This window comes from Balearica regulorum, chromosome 1 (genome assembly GCF_011004875.1).
Source record: "Balearica regulorum gibbericeps isolate bBalReg1 chromosome 1, bBalReg1.pri, whole genome shotgun sequence".
Classification (NCBI taxonomy): domain Eukaryota; kingdom Metazoa; phylum Chordata; class Aves; order Gruiformes; family Gruidae; genus Balearica; species Balearica regulorum.
The window spans coordinates 137,427,130-137,451,838 of NC_046184.1; the positions used below are offsets into that span (position 1 = coordinate 137,427,130).

Here is a 24,709-nt window from a genome sequence, read left to right on the forward strand (position 1 = left end):
TTTTCTCATTTGAAATTAGAAGAATGTGATTTTTTTGTGCGTGTAAGAATTCCCACATACATTACATAGTCAGTACCAAGGGCCTCCCTGAAGCAGTGGGAAGGGATAGTAATTCAATATTTCATACGTAATCTGACCTTGACGGTAACCCCAGTGAACTCCAGAAGCTTGAGAGTCAAATCATGAGTCACATATGTTAGCAAATTCTCAGTTGTATAAAGAGGTTTTCCTGGGCAGAGTCTAAGGACTTCCGGTTTGGGTTTAGGCTTTTTGTTGTCATCCCCCAGCCCACTGCGCCCCCCCAACCCCTGATCTCATCTCACCGCAAGCATTGTAATCCGCTGGTATCCTGGCTGGGGAAATATTTTGCTCAGTTGTAGGGAAGACAACCTTAAGACTTCTTTCTTTTTAACAGAGAAGGTCCAAGAATATCCATTTATTTTTACTTAAAGAATTTAAATATATTTCTCTTACACAGTCACACACACACAATTTTCTAGAACTAATGTCATAGAATCATAGAATCATAGAATGGTTTGGGTTGGAAGCACCTCAAAGATCATCTAGTTCCAACACCCTGCTGCGGGCAGGGACACCCTCCACTAGACCACGTTGCCCAAGGCCCCGTCCAACCTGGCCTTGAACACTTCCAGGGAGGGGGCATCCACAACCTCTCTGGGCAACCTGTTCCAGCGCCTCACCACCCTCACAGTAAAGAATTTCTTTCTAACATCTAATCTAAATCGACCCTCCTTCAGCTTAAGGCCATTACCCCTAGTCCTGTCACTACACTCCCTTACAAACAGTCCCTCTCCAGCTTTCCTGTAGGCCCCTTCAGGTACTGGAAGGCCGCAATTAGATCTCCCTGGAGCCTTCTCTTCTCCAGGCTGAACAACCCCAACTCCCTCAGCCTGTCCTCATAGGAGAGGTGCTCCAGCCCCCTCCGATCAGCTTCGTGGCCCTCCTCTGGACTCACTCCAACAGCTCCATGTCTCTCCTGTACTGGGGCCCCCAGAGCTGGACGCAGTACTCCAGGTGGGGTCTCACAAGAGCGGAGTAGAGGGGCAGGATCACCTCCCTCGTCAGCAGTCCACTTGTTATGTTGTCTGATTGTCTTTCCCACTCTCGCTGCTTATATTTAGCCCAGAAACTTGTAGTCACATCTACAAAGATTAGTCTTTTTGTGTCTTTCATTCCTGCTTATGGAAGAGCCTGTGCTGCCCTGATTACAATACTGTTTAAAGACGGTTTAGTTCTTACAGATTTATTCTCTCCTTTATTATCCTCAGGAAAATAAAGACAGCTTTAATACACAGAGATTAAAATGGGAGAGATGAAATGCCTTGCCCATGGACACACAAGCAGTTTAAAGTTTACAGATTTGAATTGCTATTGTTTAAGATACAATGCTGAGTAACGTTGCTTCACAAGATTTCTGTTTGACCTGGTTGCCGTATAGCTGGAAATCATGTAACTTTTACATCTCCTGTCCCAAGAGGTTACCTGCTTCACAGCAGCCCTTTTTCTATGTGGCAGGCAGCTGGCATGGGTAGCCAGGGCACTAGAGAGAAGAGATAAATGAGAATTCTTGGGGAGTTTCAACTCCAAAAAGTAATTTTCTCATTAAGTTAGGTTTCATGAGAAAATGCAGATTGTTGTTGAATTTTTCTGCCTAGAAAAATGAAACAAAAGATCTTAGTCTGACTTGCACTTTTAGACAACTTAGGCTCTGTTGATCTGAGCTGCAACATCTGATTTCAACTCAGTGAAATCTTGGTTGGTTGTCCCTCCGGTGGCAGTTTGCTTCATGGGATTTGTAGAGAGATGCCTGAACTCCTTTTTTAGCTCAGTGCAACCAAAGCTGTCTAGTGTCATTCCAGGGAAATACAGCAGAACTTTGAAATACTAAACTTTTTCTGACAACAAGAACTGTGGAGAAGAAAAAATGGTGCAGAAATATTCCAATTTTTCAGGTTAATGCCTTGCCTCAGCTGAGGGGTTGAAAAGATATTAAAATGACAGCATTTATTGTGTCTTGGAAAGTTTTACAACACACAGTAGATCTCCCTATAATTCTTCCTGGACACAGCGTAGTCCCAAGCACAGGGACTTCTGGCACAGACTTCTGCATGGCATATGATATGTCTAACCTGCTGTGTGCAGGTTGAAGAAAAACTCTCTTTTAGAGCAGAATGGCTTAATTGTGAGAACGTTACACATTTTTTTTTGGTAAGCTTGTGGTTAGGTGCTGTTGTTTGGAAAGGAAGGATTTGCATGGTTTGATGGTCTCAGCTAACATGCAGATAATGGGAATTTGAGTACGTACCTGCTTGCTTCAGGTGACCATTTATCAGTTTAGGTTTTAACTTGTTTCAGTGAAATTGTGATCAGACGACTTCATCAAATTTGTGCGATCATATGTTTGGATATAACTCCTGGAATAGCAGAATGGTATTGGTTTTGACAGCTACTGTTTGATGTTTGGCTGTAAAAAGCATATATCATACAACTTTTGCTATTTGCCTGAATCTTTATTTACTTAGCTTGAGTCATTGCACGACTGATTTTCGCAATCGATCACTAAATAGTTGGTACAAAATGCAATGAAATAAAGTTACTCTTTTTTTTTTTTTCCCCCCTATGCTAAAAGGGGTTACAAAAACATAGGGCAATTCTTGTCTTGTTACTTAATCGTTCTTGTTTTCATGGAGGCTTCTTAAGACTGGAATATTAAGAAAAAAATGTGTCATTTAACTATTATCCTAGTCATTTAACTAGTATCCATTTAACTATTATTACTTTTAAGAGCAGTGAGGTACAATTATCACTGAAGTATCAACTACTTGTAAAACCCTAGGAAATAAAATGGAGAAACAACGGTAAATTAATTGTGATTTCCATTAAATTCTGCATGTATATATACTAGTGAACAGTTGTTTTAGAAGCTCTGAACCCTTATAGCATCCTTTTTTTGTCAGTCTTTTTAACTTACTATACTTCCATATAATTTTGGAATAGACTATTGTGCTGGAATTGGCTGGGATAGAGTTAATTTTCTTCATAGTAGCTGGTACGGGGCTGTGTTTTGGGTTTGTGCTGCAAACACCGTTGCTAACACAGGGATGTTTTCGTTACTGCTGAGCAGTGCTCACACAGAGCCAAGGCCTTTGCTGCTTCTCACACCACCCCACCAGCAAGGAGGCTGGGGGTGCACAAGGAGTTGGGAGGGGACACAGCCAGGACAGCTGACCCCAACTGACCCAAGGGATATCCCATACCACGTGATGTCATGCTCAACGTATAAACCTGGGGCAAGAAGAAGGAAGGGGGGGACGTTGGGAGTGATGGCGTTTGTCTTCCCCAGTAACCATTAATGTGTGATGGAGCCCTGCTTTCCTGGGGATGGCTGAACACCTGCCTGCCCATGGGAAGTGGAGAATGAATTCCTTGTCTTGCTTTGCTTGTGCGTGTGGCTTTTGCTTTACCTATTAAACTGCCTTTATCTCAACCCAGGAGTTTTCTCACTTTTACTCTTGTGATTCTCTCCCCTGTCCCACCATGGGGGGAGTGAGTGAGCGGCTGTGTGGGTCTTGGCTGCTGGCTGGGGTTAAATGACAACAACTGTCAGAGTCTTCTTATCACTAATTTATTATAGAATCATAGAATGATTTGAGTTGGAAGGGACCTTAAAGATCATCTAGTTTCAACCCCTCCTGCTACATTATCACACATGAATGTGCACCAATTTGTTCAGCCTAGGACATCAAGTATCTGCCTCATAGCAGATGTGGTAAAATGAAATCCTGCAGATATTATTCTTTTGATTAAAATGCCTTAATCAAAAAGTCTAGTCAGTGATGTCATAAAGGAAAGTGCAGATGGTTTGTTTATTACCACCTTTCTGTCTGCCTGAGCTGTGAATTACTTAGATTGCATAAGTGATGGAGGAAGAAGTTGTCCTGAAGACATCTTCCCTTCTGTCTTGCCTGCAGCTGGTCCAGCCCCAAGTGAGATCAGAGAAGTTTGAGGGATGCTGTAAATAACCAGCCGAGGGCGAATGGTCATCTAAGGACCACTCCACCAAGAGGACTGCAGGGTGCTCTGATCTTTCTCATCTCAGCCTGTTTTAGTGATACCCTGCCAAAAGGCTGAATCATCTTGCTTGAAAGCCAATGGATTTCCCAAAAGTCTGCCTTAAGGACATCTTTGTGCATTGTGGCTTTCAGTGTGTATTTGTAAATTAAAGGATGTCTGACGTTGCTGGTCTTATTTTAAAACTTCTGTTGGAAAACATGTGTGCATTTAAATACCCATGAGACAGACACTCTGCCAGGGTAATTAGTTTATCATCTTCTTTGTATTCACTGCAGCGATGTTGATAAAAGAGTTAAGTACTGCTTTGTGAGATCCAGCTCTGCACATTCTTATATTCACAAATATTAACTATATATTTTTAAATCATTGTGCAACACTTTCACGTGTTGAGAACAGTTTTTCATATTAACACTATTTCAGATTTTTTTTTGTTTGTTTTTTATTTGTCTTCTCAGAAATTTGACTTCATCTTGCAATCTCGTATTTCGTGCCAGTTCTTCTGGAGGTTATTTTTACATTCCAGTTTTGCCTTGAGTTATATATTCTAGTGTTATCTGGGGTTATTAAAGAGTATTTTGTATTCTGGACATCCTGCTCTTCCTGCAGGTGCCAATTTGAAACTGCCAAGGGAGGGACTATAAAAACCATTAGAAATTAATTTCAACACCAATAGTTTGGGTGTGAATATTACCTTTTCCTAAACTGTAACAGTTTAGTTGCTTGTTTAATTTTAAAAGGCATGTCTTTATTTTTATCACTTGTCTATATTGCAAATTAAAGGCAATCTATTTGTGATTGACTTCATACCTGAAGATGTTGATTTTCAAGCTAGGTTTGTTTCTTTCTAACCTATGTGCTGGGTCATATTTTTCCCCGCTGCAACTCTTTCACTCCTACCATATAATCAGATCCTGGGGTCTGCTCTGTCTCTATTTGGCACAGCTCCATAAGGAGACAGAGTTGTTCTTCTGTCTTTAGCGTATATTGAATTCTCTGGGCCCAGAAGGGTTTCCACAGCAGCTGGAATTCAGCTAATGAGAAAAAGTCCTTTTCTCCACTTCCCGTTCTGCGCTCCCCTTGCAGCTGGTACAGACCTAGCTTGGTCTGGACCACATAAAATTGTGTTACACCGAAAAAACTCCACTGACGAAGTTATTCCACATTAGGTTGCTTTGCATCTGGCCCACCAGTTCAAAACTGTGCCTGTGTTTGATAATTTATTGGAAAGAATTAAAATAATTAAGGAAGGCTGAGTTAACAAATCAGAATAAGCAAAAGTTACAGGTTTTGAAACAGTAGTAAATTTTTGGTATCAAGATTGTTGTCCTTGGCTTGTCACAACTTAAAACCTTCAAGCTTGTCCACTACATTGATAAGCACTGAACTAAGCCTCATCCCAGGAAACTCAGATAGAAATTTCCAGAATGAGAGTTGATGTGCTGACAAAGAACACATAACACCAAGTTTACTATGTTTTAGTATAAATATGTGATATTTATACACAATGTACAATTTGTTACTGATGTTACATGGTGATGGGTTTTGCTGTGCATGTAGAAGAACTCTTGAAGCTTTTTGGCTACTTAAGCCAGCTCAGGGCACGTGCTAAAATTACCTCTTTATCTTAAGCAGCAATAGGAGGCAGGATTGTGAGTTAGCACCCAACGCCCTGAGCTCTCACAAGTACCTGCTAACTACTTTTGCCAGGTCAGGAGCGGAACAGCAGTGACCACGCTGCAGTTCTAGTCTGTGTTTCTATTCTAGAATTCTATCTAGAATTCTATGATTCTAAGTTCTTGCTGGTCAATGCAGCTGCTGTTGGAAGCCCAGCTGAAGTTATCCTGCCTTCCCCTGTTTTAGCGGATGGGGCACCATGATGCTCGAGACATGAGGCTAGACTGAAGGCTCGCGTATCTAGCTGTTTTGGCTGGGAGGTGCTGGGCATGTGATAGGGAGTGTGGCAGACACCTACAGTGAGCAGCAAGGTCAGAACTGCTTCTGTATGTCTGTCTGCTAGAGTCACACACAAATGAGAGCTGGTTAAACTGCGGATTGATAAGGGGGATCTCACCATTACTACTGATAACCGGAGTTCACAGACTATAAAGCTGCCAATGGTTTGGTGTACCTGTGGCCACCGGTCTTTTAATTTGAAATTAACTCCATAAGAATCTTCTAAAACTATCGGGCTCCCAACCATGACTTTGATCTCACTTATACAGATCCTTGCTCCTAGTGATGCCTGAACTTACACCTGGCACAACCTCCTCTGGTTGCCCTTACCTCTGTAGGTTCCCACTGGACAGACTGTAAAAGTTTCTTCCTTCAGGGGCAGAATCTTCTTTCACCTCCTCGAAGACTGTATGACTTTCTCATGCACACACATACACTTGGGTTATAGATGTGAAACTGGATATTCAGATGATAGTAAAAACCAGCACCTGCCTTTTCTTGCATCCCAAGTGGCAATTCCTCTTCCTCACATCTGGTCATACCATTGTGCCTTTGGAAGATGAGTACGTTCAAAACCAATTCAGATGTGGACCTTCTCTCTTCCTCTCGTGCCACTCAGAAGACCTTAAATAGTTAAATACAAAACCTAGTTTTCTGAATCCACCGCGTGATGGTATTGCTGCTGTGCGGGTTGATCACAAAGCACGTTCCTCAAAGGTGGAAAGTGAATAGCAGGATTAGAATGGGGGCTACCTATGACACTTGGTTATTTCAGTAAAAAATCTGCACCCCACCCTGAACATGTGTCACTGATGAATTTTTTTTAGTTATTTTATTTTTTTGATAACACTAAAAATCGGTTTTCATCCTATAGAACTAACTCATTTTTTGATGCCAAATTCTGCTGAGATTTCAGAAGAATGCGGTTCCCCTCACATCCTGTAAGAAATGCATGTTGTATATGAAAAGGTGTGCATTTTGAGAAAAGTTCTGCAACTGTTTTATCTTTATAACATTGGAGTTCTTACTGAATCTTTTGCTATGTTTCCACATGAAACTCTGAAACTGTCCTCCGAATCCCCTTCCTAAAGCCTTAAAATGAAATACAAGATTTTGGGGTGAATCCTTTGCAATCTTTACTAATTTTGTAAGTTTTGCACCTTCTGCTAAATCACCTTTGCTATGGAATTTTATCCCTAAGGCTCTAATTACTTCAGAAAAGCATTTTTCTGCTTCCTTTGAATGCATCCTGGAGAGGATTCTCCTAGACTTAACCACAGTAAAAGGTCTTTGCATACCACATACTCATTTCCAGTGACACGTGTCCACTGAGCTATGTTTGGGGAACAGGGGATAAGCATTCCTGTTAAGTGCTCTTGATGCACCCAGCTCTGTGCGTTGCAGCTGCTTCGAGCTGTTGTGCAAGTGCGCAGGACTAGACCGTCACTGGAGGATCACTAAGTTGTCTCCACGTTGGCCAGTGTGAATGGCTGGCCTTACCCTTACGCGATGTGCTGTGTTGATCCCTGGAGATAGTTGGTTTCTGCTCTGTGTTAAAACATGTAACTGGATCCTTCCACCTGAAGATATGGACCAGGCAAGAGCGCAGCTGGCCCTGGATAAAATGCAATAGTGCTTTAAATCAAGTTTTCCCTCCATCCATGCCTTGCTTCTGAGCAGGACTGTGCCGATCTTACGAGAACACCTTTCTTGGTTGCACTTATGAGAAAAATCATTATTGTCTTTAAATGGAAAAGCAAATTAATATTTTTTTCAGATCTTTTCTTCCTTTCCCTGTGACATACCCAGTGCTGGAGCTTATCATAAGTTAAAAGGAAATATATTTTAGGAAGCCTTTAATTAAAATCCTGTCAGCACATCATTGTAACATTTTTTTCTCTTCAGCTCAATTCAGTAAGATTTCTTGTACTGATAAGAATTTTTCTGGAGAGTGACTACTTTTGTGCATTGATAAAGCCCTTGCAGAGGCAAATCCATGATATTGGGGCTTTTCTTCAGACATCAGATTTGCCTGATTGTCCCCTGAGATCAAAAGACAGATTTCCATTTAGAGTGGAACAGAGAGACTAACAGGCTTCTGAACTGATATTAAGTTAGAGGCAAAGAATTTGGAGAAGAGTGGGTGGTATGAATTTGCAGGTTTGTATTTCTCCACTTTTTTTTTTTTTTTTTCACGCAAGAAAGGGGTAACTCAAACAGCAATGGCACTTCAGATTGGGATTTTTTTTTTTCTTTTGTTTGTTTATTTTAACGAAAACCACTGAGGGGCAGCAGATAAAAGCTGATCTTTTTGAAATCTAAAAAAACCCCACAAGCCCTATTATTTTTTCTTCAAAGTTGCATTTGGGGTCCAGTGTTATCTTACACAAGGACCTGAACTTCAGGAATGAGGAAGTCACCCTTCCTAAAGAAGGGAAAGCAGATAACATGTTAATGCTAAGGTTGATTAAACATTTGCCACCGAGACAAATGCAGCTTTGCAACAGAACATTTCCAAAGCCTATGGATTCACAGGCATACTTCTGTCCTTTCCGGCACTTGCTCTTGATGTAGATGGCAGACTGTATTTTACTACTTCCCGCTCATGTCGTTATGTAATTTACTTTTTAATCTGAGGTGAAGAAATCAGCGCTTCTGGAGCGCATGTGGCTCCGACTACTATGGGATATTGCCACTTTACCAGGCGGCTGTGAAGCGTTTCTGCGTCACTCTGATGTTCCAGTAGTTTCAACTGCACATTTACATGTTCTTGCTGAAGTCCTGGGAGCCCGTTAAGCTTTAAGCAGACCCAGAGCAGTTTTAGATGAGAATGGGAATAATCTCTTACACCGCAAATTGACTTCCCTCTTTGTAGCCCTAGACACTGTTTCCAGCTGCTTTCAGTCTTTTAAATCCTTGAAAGCTTTCCTAATCCTCATGTAGGCAGCCTTTATGCGCTCTACCTCCCTCCCCTTCCTCCTGATTGGCGAGGTTATTTCATGGCCCGATGCAGCCAACTACTGCATCCCTGGGCTGCGGTTTGAAATAAGAGCCAGGCGGACAGTTGCCTCCCCGCTCCCGACTTTTAATAGGCTGGGGAAAGAAGGTTGGGAAACTTGACATTGTCTTAAGAAGAGTGTGTGTCCCCCCAGCAAAGGATAAAAAGGGGGGAGGGGAATAATAGGGGAAGGGGGGGGGGGGAGAGAGAGAGAAACTTCCTTGCGGTGGGAAAGTTGATGGATTTCTGCCCTGACGACAGCAGCGCGGTGTGAGCAGCCCTTTGCCGGCTGGATGGATGATGGGAATCTCACCATGAGGCAGGTAAGGATCCGCTGCCCGCCGGGGCCGGTCGGGCGAGACGAGCCCCGACAGCCCATCCCGGGCTGTCGGGGCTCGTCTCGCCCGGCCGGCCCCTCGTAGTACCGGTACCAACCTCTGCGGAGCTCCGGCTGCTTCCCCCCCCCCCCCCCCACCCCCCCCTTGTTTCTTAGCCTTGTCAAAAGTAAGTTTCCGGGATGAAATAAATAAATAAATAAATAAATAAAACCTCGATATGAGGGGTTTTGCTTAATCCTCCCGGTAGGCAGTGATGCCATACAGGTCATTGTGCGTTTCTGGTTTGTATGGGGCATGAAAGCGGTTTGTGAAGGATGTAAATCAATTCCAGTTTGCCATGGTTTCAATGCATTGTGTAGGCTGTCTCGCAGCCCTGTTTGTGACATGCGAAAGGAAAGAACTTGCTGTGTTATAAGCCTAAATATGCCAATAATTCAGCCCAGGGATAATTTATTAAACAGCTCTGCATGAGTTCCTTGCCTGCCAGTGCTTTAATCTTCTGATTGTTTTAAAATGTAGCAGTTTCAAGCTCTCTTATAGCTTCACAAAAGTACTTTAAGACGGGTTTTCTAGGGAATTTTTTCTGAGATTATTCAAATGACTTTTTTTTTTTTTTTTTTTTTTTAAGACTTCTATTCACCTGAGGAGACAAAAGGAGCTTTTCTTCTCCGTCTCACAGTTAAAAGGCACAGTGGCAAAATGGTTTTGATTCTTGCTGTTCATAGTTTTACAGCAACAATGTGTGGTTAGAAGAGCCTTGTGGGAGCAAGGAAAACTGGCCGGGCTGTATCTTAAGACTGAATCAGAGATCTGTCCCAGTTCACAAAGTCTTGCCAGTCCACTTCCAGAACTTGTACTTAATATGTTATTTTCTAGGTAGGCAATGGGTAAATATGAGGAAATGAGAGAAGTTTTCTAGGTTCTTTTCCGTGTGGGTGTTATTCATTCAGCTCTCAGTGGGACTTTTATAGTATGTGTCCGGGGAATGCGTGTGTGAGGATTTTGCACCTGTAGTGCAAACAGAGCATTTGTTTGCCACTGGCTTTCTGAAACCACGGTGGGAAATCTCAGCCTCCTTACACCAGTTTTCTGTAAGTTACAGGAGGTGGGGAAAAGTGAAGAAAGAGACAATATAGGTGATGGGAGGAGTAAAGGTATTTCTTTCTCCCACTAGCCAAAAAAATACTTGTATAGCTCTTTAAAGAGAGAGGGGAATTCTTGTCCTTGCGAAGTAAAATGAAGGGCATTTTATATACTGCATAGCTCAAGTTGGTCAGCTGGATGCACGTAGTCATCAGAAATCATTATCACCACAAGAGGGTACTTTGGCACAGGGGGTTGCCAACGAGGAATGAGAAAGCGGCGGAAACGTTACAGGGTGGCAATAATGAAAAGTAAAATGCTGTGTGAAACGTGCACTTTCCTCTCCTGAAATATTTCTACCTAAAGCATAAGGCTTCATGGGTAAGGAAGATTGATAGCTGGTGGGTTAAAAGAGCAAGGCAAGTAAGTCGGAATGGAGGGGGGAGATGTTAACGCACGCACGAACCCTCCCTCCCCCTCCAAAAGAGGAGAGGGAGGGAGGGAAACAGACATTCCAGCCTAAAAAGAGGTGCAGGCACAAGCACAGGCGGGCTTATTCCTGCAGGGCCCGGCCCGTCTCCGTAGGTGTCTGCCGCCTTTCCTTCCCCCCGCAGGAGCGCGGCGCGGCGGGCCGCCCCCCTCCCCTCCCCTCCCCTCCCCCGGCCGCCGCAGTGCCTCCTCCCGGGGGGCGGGGGGCGGGGGGCAGCGCCAGCTGAAGCGCTGCCAGAGTTTGTTTAAACACCTGCCTGCGAGTGCGGTTTCTCTCTCCCGTGCCAAGTGAAGAATTTAGAAGTATTTCTCCGAGTTTGGTTGGTTTGTTGTGCACAAATATTTTCGGCTTGGCAAGGGGGAAGTCTGTGCGCGCTGCTAGGGCCTGAGGGACAAAATCCAGGGAGCTGGAAGTCAAGGCGGGGGGCAGAGCTACTGGGCGCATCAGTCCCTGGCAGCAAACTGTTTTAGTGGGAACTGAAGATTGTGATGAGCTATGAACTAACCGTACAAAATGTTTAGGAAATTCATTACAGCAGACACTTAGGAGCAGGAAAGTCATGTGCAGCTGGAGCCCTCGCTCCTGCTTCTAGTTTGAAATTGTTGCGGGAAAGAGGGATGCACAGATGGTGACTTTTCTGCTGGCCCTTTTGTGGCCCTTCTATTCAGAGCAACAGAGAGAGATGTTTTTACCTACTCTTCCGCCTTGCAATCCTCCCTCCCTGTACTGTTGTTTTCCCTGGTGCTCCCTTCCTCACCCTCACACCAGCTGACTATGAGGCAGTGAGGGGGTGGCTTAACTCCTTCCTCCTATGAGGTTCTGGGAGAGAGCGCTCCCGCTTTGAGAGGCTCTTGGTGGGAGCTACAGCTTAATTCGGGGTTGCAGAGTTAACCATCAAGCAAGCATTGTGTTGCGGGTGTTGGAATGAAACGGTGTATTATGCTGATGACTGACCTGGCCCAAAGGCAGCCCACACTTACCGAACAATAGCATGTGGGAAGACAAATGCACTGATTTCTCCAATAAAAGTGCAGGAATTACTGTAGAAATGTAATATGCAACCTGTTGCGTTGATAAGATTCAAACTACTTTACCACTATGCCAGGCCAATAGTCTCTAGCAGGTAACAGGGGTTGGTGTAAATGTTGTGTTGAGATTTGTAAATGAGATGGTATAAAGAACCAGTCATTTTTAGGTGATAATTGAAAACCTTAGCAAGAGGTGTCTCCTTGCTGTCTGATAGAATGACCTAACATAAAAGCTCCAGTAACCAAAATGTGAAAATTTCTATCCTATTGCTGTGCATGTGACATCTGGGAAAGCACACTGGTCACTGTGTACCTGTAAAAGTTTAAGCATCCACAGGAAAATATACCCATTTGGGTGTGCTAGCGTGCTATAGGACTAGTGTTAGGAAGCAGAAGTGCAGGGTTTTTTTAAAGGTATCTATCAACATGGTTGCAAGACAAAAATCCTAACTAACCTGACAAGCAAAAAAAAATCCTTTGCAAAGCAGAAACTGTGTTACCTACAGAGTACTTACTCAGTTCAGTCAATTTGTTACTTAGAAAATCCTAAGGACGCTTGCAAGGGATGGAAATCGCTGAGAAGATGCTCAGCCTTCATGTCGTAGAGTGGTGGTTTCATGTGGCTGGTGCGTGGCTGGATTCCCCAAGTTTGTTGCAGAACTGGAGAGGGCACTGTGGGCTCTGTTTTAAGTTCCCTAAGCCGACTTCACAGAAAATAAAATGTTTGATGAATTTTAGTACTTCATTTTTTCTCACTTTCACCCACAACAAATCCCTGAAGTGCAGCTCGTGGGAGTGTCCTTGACAACAAATGCAACTCCTTATTTTGGCCTCTTCCTATTGAAATCCTATTGACTTTGATTGAGGCAGCCTTGAGACCTTCGTCACATAAAGAGGTTCAACAAAATGACTGTTAACTGACAGGCCACCTAAAAATGAAAAACTGTGTTTCTAAGGCATGTAAAGCCATTACAATTACTTATCATGACTGCAGTCGTATAGCTTTTAGCGTGCATATAATTCACCAAGTGAATAAATGCTGCTTACAATTTCAGCGCAAAACACATGCAAAATTCAAAATCATCCCCTTTCCTTACAGCTGTTTAAGTTCTTAGCATGTGTTTCTTATTTCCTATTTTCTTTTGCATACCTTTTAAAATTCCTAATGTGTTCCTCAGTAGATAAGCTGTATTCTTATCCTGGAGTGCTGTAATCCTTAGCCTTGCTTTAGGAAATTCTCTTCTAAAGTTCCTCCTGGGATGTTTTGTTGTTTGTTTGGTCTGTAAGGGAAGAATGAGCATTTCGGAGAATGCTGCTTGCTTTTTTTTTTTTTTTTTTGTGTACTGCACAGAATAAAGAAAACAAGTGTACAGAGTCCGCAGGCTGGGAGTGTATCAGTTAATTAGCGGCTGGACATTGCTCTGTAGGAAGCCTGGCGAGGTTTTTTTTGTGCGTGTGTGTATGTGTGTTGTCTGCTCCCTTTGATCACTTGTGTGGTAAATAGACATGCAGGGTAGCTATAGCAACATGTGCTGTAGGTTGGTGGGAACAGAGGGGACGGGATCTCTGGACAAAGGGTAGTTTGTTAGAGTGGTTGGTTCTGATTAGAAAAAGGTGGCACCAATCAGGGCATTTAAAAACATCAGTTTTGCAAAACGCAAAAGGATGTTATCGGTTTCAAAGTGACGTTTGTTTCTGTAGCTCTGAAAGAGCAGATCATATGGAAGATTGGGGAGGAAGGGGGAGGGATAATAAAAAGCAGAAGCAAAACTCTGTAACACTTTTGAATGTAAAAATGTTCATGCTGGATGTGCTTTTCCTGATGTTGCTGCACCGTCTATGCATTTTGCAAGAAAGCATTTGCAGTAACCAAATTACCACAGGTGATGCTACAGGTAGTAATGTCTTTAAAATATGGCTTTAGAGATGCAATGATGATAACCTGATGTTATGTAGCACATCTGATCCATTACTTTTCTCCAATTTCTGAAAGTCCCTTGTACAATTTGTGATCAAAAGATACCGTACCTATTTCAGCAGCCTACCTGTAGAGGTCAGACTTGAAGTTCTCAAAATCTTCACTTGATAGAATTTCAACCTAAAGCTAAAGCCATAAAAATACAAAACCAGGCATAGCCACTTTCCTCATTAACTTTATGTGGAATACTCTTAAAGTAATGTTGGTTTGTCAGTGTCGGGTTATTAAGTAACACTGCATTCTGCATTGATGGCAGCGTGAAATGCATCGAAATTCAGCCTCATCTCACATCTTGAACAGAGCCCAACCTCAAGCTTTTATTAGCGCCTGAATTATTTAGATGTGTATCTCCCTCTCTCTGATCCCCAGCAGGCCTCCTACCTTTGATGAGATCCGTCTCCGTCCCTCTCCCTGCCGCCTGCCCCGCGCTCTGTTGCTCTGGCTGCCGGCTTCCCACCGCTGCCCAGTCCCAGGGCTTCCCCGCTGGGGAGGGACGGGGAGGCAGGCAGCAGCACGGAGGGCTTCAGCCGCTTCTGAGCTCTGCAAAAAGTTGTCAGACCTCAGAGTCCCTCTGCAGAGTTGCACCAGAGGTAAGGGGTCTGCTGGAGCCTGGGGTCGAGGAAAAAGAACTGCTGGGAATGAGGAGCTCGCGGTGGTAAACGCTCAGGGGCTATGCTGAAGCTCAGTAAATGCTTCAGCCTTTGGAGAAATGATTTGATTTGGCTGAGGGTGAAGACTGAGCTGAGAGAAAGGAGCAGACCTGCATTCGCATACAGCCATGTGAATAGCCTTTTGAATGTGCGCTGGAGTTTGTTTGAACTGAATTTCAGACTTCTTAGGGTACTCCATTCTTTAGCCTGTTCTTGGGTTCAAAGTCTTTTATTACAGTCGTGCAGCTTAGAGCTTGTAACGCTTTAGCAAGCTGTAAGGAATTACTGAATATCCCTGAGATCCCTGGCTTGCAGTGCAGAATCCGCCCTGCCTGAAAGCTGGGAACGGCGCTAAAGGGTAGGAAGCTGATTCTGATCTCTTTTCTAAACAATAAAAATAGCTCTTAATTCTTTAAAATTCTTTCCTATTTGCTGTCGTGTCATGGGTTTTTATCATTATTATTTATATCTTCCCAGAGGGAAGTGGGAGGACAAGAAAGCTGGCACATAGGCGATGTTTGTTCGGCCCTGAAGTATGATAAAACTTTTTTGATTGCATAACTGTTGAGATAACTGGGTACAAGAACAATTTTAAGACAGTAAAACAAATAAAAGAGTCCAGGCTTTTACTGCTGGCTTAGTGGGACAGTAAATGAGGAGATCCACGGGGCTGATAGGATTTTTCATTGAAGTGTGATAGAGTGTAATGAAAATATTTATAGAGGGATATTTCATGGCCTCACAAAGGAGCTGGTGACACGTTATGACAGTCGCTCCACATTTTGGGGCAGAGAGGCCGACATATTTCTCATGCCTCTGGCGGTGCCGACAGCTCCCCGTCATGCTGCACCTCGGTCGCCTTGCGCTGCGGAAGCACCTGCGGGCCCGCGGCATCGCCCGCCGCCTCCTGAGCAGGTGCCCGTGACTAATGGCATTAACTTGGCTCTTTGGGTCTGCAGGTATTTAATTAGTGAACAGCTGCAGCAGGAGCTCTGAGAAAGCCCCCCACCACAGCGGTGGGCTGGACTCATTTGTGATACCAGCAAGCCGATGCATTGCTTTGAGTCAGGTGAAGAGAGAGCTTGCTCAGATGAGACCACCGCCCCCCGACCACCTCTGGGATCTCCATCTCTGGTTTCTTATTAGAAAACTTATTCTGAGCATTAGCTGAGGCTGGTGCTTTCTTCAAAAAAAAACCCCTGAGAAATCAGTATTTTTTGGCAAAATGGTCTCAAATTCTCTTCTTTTTTCAGTAGTTGTCCCATATGGAAACATGATTCTTCTTGTTTTTGTTGGGGGGGGGGGGGGGGAGAGGGGGTTGGTGTGTTTTGTTTGTGTTTTGTTGTTTGTTTTGTTCTGTCTGTGGGTTTGGGGTTTTTTTATTACTGAGAGATAACTGGAGACATAAAAAATGAAGAAGAAAACAAAGAGAAAAGAGAAACACTACACATTTACATACATATATATATATATTTAGAATTGGAGTTGCCAAATCCAGCCACTCCATCATAAGAGCAGACTGCATCCTATTTTTAATGTACTCTTCATCACCAAAAGTATTGGCGGGGGTTTTATTATTGGAACGTATCAGTTATTTTCCCCTAAAATTATGCCCTTACTGGAAAATCTATATATTCTACAGGAAGATGTAAACTCTGTTGACGATTTCTGCTCTGGGGACCACCAAGGTCTGCCTCTGTCTTCTGCCTCAGCTTTTTTCCTCCTTCCCAACCAGCCCCCAGTTCCCTGGGACTCTGGGGCCTCAAGCTCTCAGCCTGGTCTCTGGTCCCACCTCAGCTCTGGAGGCATGGATACAGGCAGATATCGCTCTCACTTCTCAGGTTTCTGTTCTTGTGGGAGTCGTGAGAGGCTGTAGGCGGAAACCTACACAACTCTGTTTATAGTGTCACCGACATCTGACGTGCTGTAAATCTGGTGTGCGGAGGAACAACAAGAGTAGGGGAAGGGAAGTCTGCCCTGAGCAAGAAAAAGGACTGTCCCTTTCAGAGCACCGCTTGTGGATAAAGGTCTGGGGCAGGGCCTTGTGATGGCCAAGCATGGAGCAGGTTTGTCCATGTGATGCTCGAGAGAGTGTACATGCCTGAGTCCTGGCTTGTGTTAAGTGGCACCAAAATTAGCGGTGCACTTCATTTGCTGACAGATGTTAGCTATGCGGGCCTTTTTTTTGACAAATAATATGCAACTTATGAAGCTTAGATTTTGACCTGTATGCAAAGTTGACACTGTTCCACCAGCCTTAGTAGCACCTATTGAAACAAGTGACTGTAAAGAGTTAATGACTTCATTTCTAACTGGATAACCTCAGACGTATAGTTTAGGCAGAGATTTCAAACTGGGAGTTAAGCAGTTCAAAAGTGCACTGTATTGTTTTGGTCTAATTAACACAACATGGTGATAAGACATTAAAGCAGAGTGACAACACTATACATAGATAACAGGGGACATTAATGCCTGCAGACACAGTCTACATTGTAAAAATCTGAAAAAAAAAAGGCTTATTATGTTAGATAGGTCAATGTGATTTGACCTAGTTTTGCTTTGCTGCTTGGAAATTATGTCAGTATTCGTTATGTCATCTCCTTGGATGAGCAATTTAACATCCTTTTTGCATTGCAGTGTTGTCCTAATATTTTTATATATATATATATATATATATATATTTACTTACTCTCTAAAAGAATCCTTCAGGCTAATTCTAGAGATCTGGGAAAAACTGATACAAAACAAAACCTCCTGAAACTGGTTTCCCTTTTATGTATGTCCATTGTGCAACAAAAAGGAGTGAATTTAGTGACAGCAGAATTATAGCTACAAATTCTGAAAAGTATCTTGTCCCCTTTGCATGTAAAGCTCATTAAAGTTCATGAATAAAGAATGACTGGGCTAACTCATGCAGCCATGTACGCCTTTCCCATGCAGGTTTTTCACCGATAGAAAATAACATTTTTAACTTTACCTGGATGCTTATGTAAAATAGAGTGGATTAAAGGCATCATGTTGTATACTTTCTTTGTGCAATGTAAGGTCTCATATGAAGTCATCAGTATTTCCCTTGGAAAAAACAAGGTTGGTTTGGGTTTTTTTAAGTCTTCAACAAAATCATAAGGACTTTCCTTCATATTTATGTTTACGCTGTTAGTTTGGGGGTTTTTTTTGGGGGGGGTGGTTTGTTTTTTGGTTTTTTTTCTTCTCTCCTACCATCTGTACTTGTGAGGCAAGACTGTATTTGGCAGGACTCAAATTGTGGTACATCAGGGAACAACTAGAGGATTAAATGCTACTGTTCTTTGCTCTAATGGAAAAATAATCTATTGTTGTCAGAGTATTTTGGTAAATGCTAGCAAAGGAAAGCTCTGTCTCTTCCTTTGCTTTACCTATCCACCCACAGCTATAACCCTTACTGGTATGTAACTAACGTAGGGTATTGCACAGTTGCACCATTTGCTTCTTAGCCTTGCTTGATCCAAAATAGGCAGCTCTGAAGCCTGATTTTGCTTCTACTGAAGTCAGTGGGATTGGGAAGGTGGGGTGGAATCCCCCTTCAAAATACTATATTATTGTGGTTATTTAAGAGGTATGTCTGTGAGTAAATTTGCACCCTGGTGACAAATGCTGAACGTACCAGGTGATAGTGTGAGAACAAAACCAGGCTTTCCTTCCTGAATTTTTTTTTACAATTATTATTTTCATTCATATTTTCTTGAATAATAAGAAACTTGTTCTTGAGTTTCAGCATGAACTTGTTCCTTGCAGTGTTGAAATATTTTAATGAGGTAAGAGCTGTACAGGTTTCTCACCATTTCTTGACAAATACATCTGATCTTCAAAAGGTCCCACTTAGATTTTTCAGCTCAAGTAAAATTTAACATTGTAATAGCCATCTGAAGTCTTTGACTATATTTCAGATGCAAATGTTCTTACATCCCCTGTTAACCAGCTTAATTGGAACAAAAGCCCAAGAAGAATGAGCGTCCAGAGGTGCCTCTTCTGCGCCATAACATTTGCTCTTGATCCCTAATTAAGCCTTGTTACTACTGAAGGTTAAAAAATCCTCCCATAGCATAATGCTCCTTGAATGTCTTGACTGCAAAAGAAACTGTCGTGGGAGAATTCTGCTATTGACTCTCACGCTTCTCCTCCCTTTAAAGAGAACTAAAGTCTAAACTGCTTATGAAAGATTAGTAATGATTGGAAATAAATATCACATATCCCCAGAGTAGTAGAAGTCCAGGTAATGAATGACTTGTGTGTGTGTTTGTACGCTGATCATGCAGGACCATAATGGTTTATAAGCAAATAAGAAAAGCTATCTGCCACCCCTTCAAGTTTACAATCTTAAGGAAATGAAGGATGGAACAAAATACAGCAGTGTTGTATCTCGTGTAGCAAGGCTGGGAAAAGCAAACCCCAATTTTCAAAAGAAAATACCTGGTGTTTTTAACCTGTGAAATTCAACATGAAGACTGATACTTGAGGGAGAAGATGGCTGTGGACTGACAACACTATTTATACAGCTAGCAAGACTGTGCACAGATAGGGATTCACAGAAAGTTCAGATTGGACTCTGGAGATTATCTGGTCCAACCTTCTCTTCGACACAGGGCACTACAGCAACATATTCAAACAATCTTGAGCATTTCCAGTATGTAAGAGTCCACTTCTTCCCTGGGCAGCCTCTTCCAATCTCCAGCTGCTCTCATGGAGAAGAATTTTTTTCTTGTATCCAGACAGAATTTCCCCCAAAGCAGCTCATGCCCACTGTCTCTTGTCCTGTCACCGACTGTCCTTGTGAAGAAAGTAGCTCTGTTTTTTCTATAACTAACTTTTTAGATATTCAAGAATTGTGATGAGATCCTTCTTGAGCCTTTTATTCTCCAGGCTGAGCAAACCTGGTTCCTCCAACCTTTCTTCGTATGTCAAAGTTCTGTATCCCCCTAATCATCCTGGTGGCCTCCGCTGGACCCTTCCCAGCTTCTCCAATTGAGGGGACCAAAACTGGTCACAGTATTCAAAGTGTGGCCTAATAAGTGCCAAGTAGACTGAAATAGCCGTATTCCTTGGTTTACTGACTGTACTCTTGCTGGTGCAGCCCAGGAGACTGCTGGTCACCTTCCCTGCCAGAGCACAACACTGGCTCCCGTTGAGCTCACTGCCTGTCACCATCCCAGGTCAACAGAACTGCTCCTCAGCTCATCAGTCCCCAGCTTGTGCTGCTGCTCAGGATTACTTCTTTCCAGGTGCAGGATGTGACATTTATCTTTGTTAAAGCTCATGTTAAGGCTGTGTTCAGAAAGTTACTTTACAGGCTCCAAGAGAGGCTTCCTGGCTGAGTTAACAAAAAAAAAAACCCCAGACCTTTAGCTTGATCTTATTGCATGATTGCCCACAAAAGGGTTTAGTTGTTTCTCAAGCATCATCTGTCTTTCTGGACCAGAAATCCTGGGGTATTAGATCATGAATCTTGTCTAGTTTGCCTATTTCCATGATTTTTTCTATTGTCTGTTTCTGTGAATTTATACTTGTAAGTATTGTAAAGGAGTTAGCTTTAGGAAGACAGATTGTGTCTTTGTGGTCCAGAAAATCTGGAAACTGTTACTGGAGAGAACAGGTTTGTGGAGAAAAGCACTTTATTTCCCTGTTTGTGTTGAGCTGATGAGGTAGGTATGTCCCAAGAGAGACTAATAACTAATAGTGCTGATTTTTTCCCTAAGGTTCCCTTGAGTTTCAGACTAATTCCAGTACATTGTCCTAGTCCAGTGACGATTTTTTTTTTTTTTTTAACCTCTTTGGATCAAGCCTTGCTGCCCCCCACCCTATCCCTGCTCTAGGATTTCTATTACTGCCTCCTCACTTCCCTGTTCTCAGTTTTTTGACTTCTGTCTTTAATCTCCTGCTCCTTCCCCAGACATCTAGACAATACTAGGGTTCACAGGAGCTGTAGGGCAAACCCAGAGGGAAGAGAGAGGTCTTGAAGAATGAGGGCAAATGCCATCTCAATCCCTCTTCTTTTTGGATATGCTTTCAACCTCATCAGGGAGGTAGGCTTTGCCAATCTGGAAGTCCTGATCCAGTCAATGTGCAGCTGGAAATTTAAGCATAACAAAGAAGGTGAAAACTGGTAGCATTTTTTGTCTTTTACATATATATATATATATATATAAATCTTTTTATCTTCTCTTCCCTTCCTTCTATCATTGAACTGGAATTGGAACTCTTCCTTGAAAATCCTAAGCTTGAAAATATTTTTGAGTCTTTCCAAACATCTTTTGGCTGATGTTTGTGGTATTGGTTGGTACTATGCCAGGGGATGACTAAATGGGTTTGCCTTTTTGAGGTACTTGAGGTAAAGGAAGGGGAAGAGAAAGAGAAAAGACTGTTTGTGTGCTATTCCTGTATAACAACAGGGAAAGCAGCTCTCTATTTTTCTTGACAGCAGCACATTTTAAAATACCAGGGTGAATTTCTGAGACTAGACTAGGTTACTCAGAAAATAAAGTACAGAAGAGAGGGACAGAGGGAGGCCCAGAGGGAAAACAACTATGTGGGAGAGGAGACCGGGAGGAGCCTGTAGAGAAGGAAAAGATTACCAGACTCTCTTCTTAAAATTGCATTAGGAAAGCAGAGGAAGGAGCCTTTATGCAGAAATCGTGAATGAAGCTTGTTTGAAAGCCCTGAGGATGAAAATAGGTCTTTTGGTGCCACAGAATCAGAAGTTGCCTTGGGTAAGCACAGATGCAAAAAAAGAGGAATAGTTCATGAACTTCAAGGGTCTGGAGGCAAAGAGAAGGAAGGCAGCAGACAGGTAAGGAAGGTAAAGACGACCTCCAAAGGCATTCAAAGGGGGTTAAACACACAACAGCCATTGTAGCTTTCCATTCTTTCTCCATTAAACTGTCTGACCTATCTCATCTCAAAAGGGCTATTCCTGATGGTATCTGTCCTTCACAGGCCCCTTTCATTTGCAGTGCAAAAGTATAATGGGATGATCAATGGAGTTTTGTTTTATAAATTCTCTGGACAGCTATTTTCCTAGCAAGATTTTCTTTCTAATTAAAAAGATACTGCAATATTCTGAGGTGTTAAGTTTTTAATGTCTCTAAAAGCAGCTAAAATATAAGGCTTAGTTTTGTGATCAAATTCCAAGATTTTTGGCTTTTTCAATCTTGAGGTAATTACATAGTGTGTAAATAAACGTGTTCTACCAAGTACTGAAATCTTGCATGTGAGGGCTGGAGGTATAAATAATGTTAAAAAGTTAAATGTACCAATAACTTTATGCATCTTTATTTCTAAATTTGTAAGCCAGACTTATGGGGCAGCGTTCATGTTAAAAATTCTGGGAATTTTTTTTATCATAAGGTACTGTTAAAAAGGGCTTCATCCCAGTTATAAGACCCTTACTCCTCGTGATCTTGTAGCTCTTCTGTGTGTGAACACAGACCCACCCTGCAGAAGTGACAATGTGGCTTTTAGTAGACAGAAAGACAAACCTGTGTTGCTTTATTTTGCAAATGCATGAAAATTCTTACTCCTCAAAACTAAACTTTCCCCACATGATTTCATGATTGCAGTTATATGGGAAAAGCTAGTTTTTATGATAAAGATGTTTGATGTTTTGATATGTCGTCTCAGTAAAAAGTACTGTGAAGGATGTGACACCAGTTAGAAGCTTATATGATATGGACAGATATTGTAAAATGTTGTACTTCAGGCTAGGCAAAAGTCGAGCCATTAGAGTTGAAAGGTGACTGACTGAATTAATTTTCCCAGCTTTGGACTATTTTATTTGAACGTACTGTGCAAAGAGTTATCCATTAGAGATTTAAAAAAATATGTGTTTGTCATGGTTTAACCCCAGCTGGCAGCTCAGCACCATGCAGCCTCTTGCCCATCCTTTCCCCCAGTGGGATGGGGAGGAGAACAGAAAAAAAAAAAAACCTCATGGGTTGAGATAAAGACAGTTTAACAGGATAACAGAATAATAATAATAATAATAAAACAAATGATGCACAAATGCAATTGCTCACCACATGCAGAAGGGAAAAAACCCACCCTGATGCCCAGTCTGTTTCTGAGCAGCGATCCCACCTCCCAGCTCACTTCCCCAGTTCTCAGGGGAGCCTGACGTTCTATGGCAGGGAATGTCCCTGTGGCCAGCCTGGGCCAGCTGTCCTGGCTGTGCTCTCCCAGCTTCTGATGCACCTGGCAGGGCGTGAGAAGCTGAAAAGTCCTTGACTTGGTGCAGACACTACAACCGCCCAGCAACAACTAAACACATCAGTGTGTTATCAACATGATTCTCATCCTAAATCCAAACCACAGCACTGTACCAGCTACTAGAAAGAAAATTAACTCTATCTGAGCCCAAACCAGGACAGTCTTAACGTGCTTTGCAGTGCAGATATACACTAAGTGGTATTAGGATAGCATATGCACTATAGCAAATCAAGCAAGCTTGGGGATTTAGTAATATTTACAATAGACGTTTATTTATTTTGTTATTTCTTGTGTAGGGTGAAAAGGTTACACATGCCTTCAGGTGATAATGGACAAATTATTTAATTAATAGAGGTGGTTTTGCTCCAAATCAGAAGGTCAAGGATCTTTGCCTAGTGTGTGGGAAAGAATGATACTCAGAGTGATTAACACCCAGAGGAAATTTCTCAGAGTTTATTTTGGCTGGTCTATAGTTGATAACTCCCTTGGCTAATGCCATGCCCGGCTCCATGTCAATCACCATTTGCAGAGCTTAGCTCTGAATAGCAGTTATTGGTCACATATGTTGGCCTGTCAACTCTTGTTTCAGAAACAGGAGGCAAAATGGCACATAGGTAAACTGTAGCATTTGGGGATTTTTGTTTCTGTTTTTTTGTTGTTTTTGAAAGACTCCGATTTTTTAAAAAAGGAAATATAGAAAGGTTCTTGGTGAAAGTCTGCTTATATGAAGTAAGAGACTCTCCAAGCCACACTACTTCATTTTACAGACAGGAGAAGTTTGAGAGAGAAAACTTAGGAGAATGGGAATAACTGAACAAATTCCCATGGCTATTGCCACTTGTGCCCTAGGCTGACAGATGGGTGCTGTATGAGGAGGCTCTGATGATATTAAAGATTGTATATGGATAGAAATGATGACGTAACAGCATACCTTTGGTTGCTGTTGATGATACGCACTGTTGGCTAGGCTTGTTTCTGTAGAGAGTTGGAGGAGAGGATGCTTTTTGTGCCAGTGGAGCGTTAGCTGATGTGCGGTCCAGGGCAGCTATGACATGCTGGTGTACCACTGCTAAGAGCAATGCAAGTACAGCAAATCCACACCAGCTAGCTGGAATGAACCATCGATTGGGAAGGGGAGCTGAACAATGACATGCTGGGCGGCAGCCTTTGGAAAATTTTGTCTTGCCTTGGTCTTATCTGGAAATGGAGATTATAATAATAACAACTTTGAAAGAGGTTTTCAAGTTTACTTACAGTTTTACTTACAAAAAGCAGTAAGAACTGGTGATATTGATGATTTAAGAAGACATAGGAGATAGCCCCTTACTGTAGGGTTGAAATATATACCGTCTCTTTGTAGAACGTGCTTCTCTTAAAATGGTACTCTCTTCCCCAGCAATGTCCAACCTTTCTTCTCTCCCCAACTCCTTCAAAAAAAAACCAAACACCAAAACACAAAAACCCTTCCAAACTAATCAACCCACTAAAACGGTTTCATTTTCAGGTGACGGAACCCCAAAATAAGGCTAAGTTATTGTGCTCTGGAATATATCTGGACTGCGCAATTATTTTGTTCAACTTGACAATGTTAAAGCACTAAATATGCTACACTACATAATATATGTAAAACAAAAATATTTGTATTTAATGGCAAAATTAATTGAAATAACTATTTTTTGCTTATTCCTTAGAACATTTCATTCAAGTTGACATACTCTTGTAAAATGTGTATATTTTGATGAAACTGAACTTCTCAACAGGGAGCTGTTCTATCAAAAATATTTAATCTATTCTTGTGAACTGTGAATGAGACTGAAATACTCCTTGGAATTAAAACATCTGGTGAAAGATGAGGTGA

General features: G+C 42.3%; 1 protein-coding gene across 4 annotated transcripts in view; it reads left to right on the top strand.

The window, feature by feature from the left end:
- The window catches only part of MID1 (midline 1), a 190,029-nt gene that overhangs the window by 25,044 nt on the left and 140,276 nt on the right, over positions 1–24,709 (top strand). Inside the window, exon 1 of one of the 4 annotated variants that reach the window (XM_075776560.1) lies at positions 9,079–9,369. The exons of 1 other annotated variant lie outside the window; for it this stretch is intronic. The gene's annotated coding sequence lies outside the window, so the exon portion shown is untranslated. Of the gene's footprint in view, positions 1–9,078; positions 9,370–14,477; positions 14,554–24,709 lie in introns of those variants that run through there. 2 more of the 4 variants (XM_075776591.1, XM_075776580.1) reach the window with 2 other exon arrangements.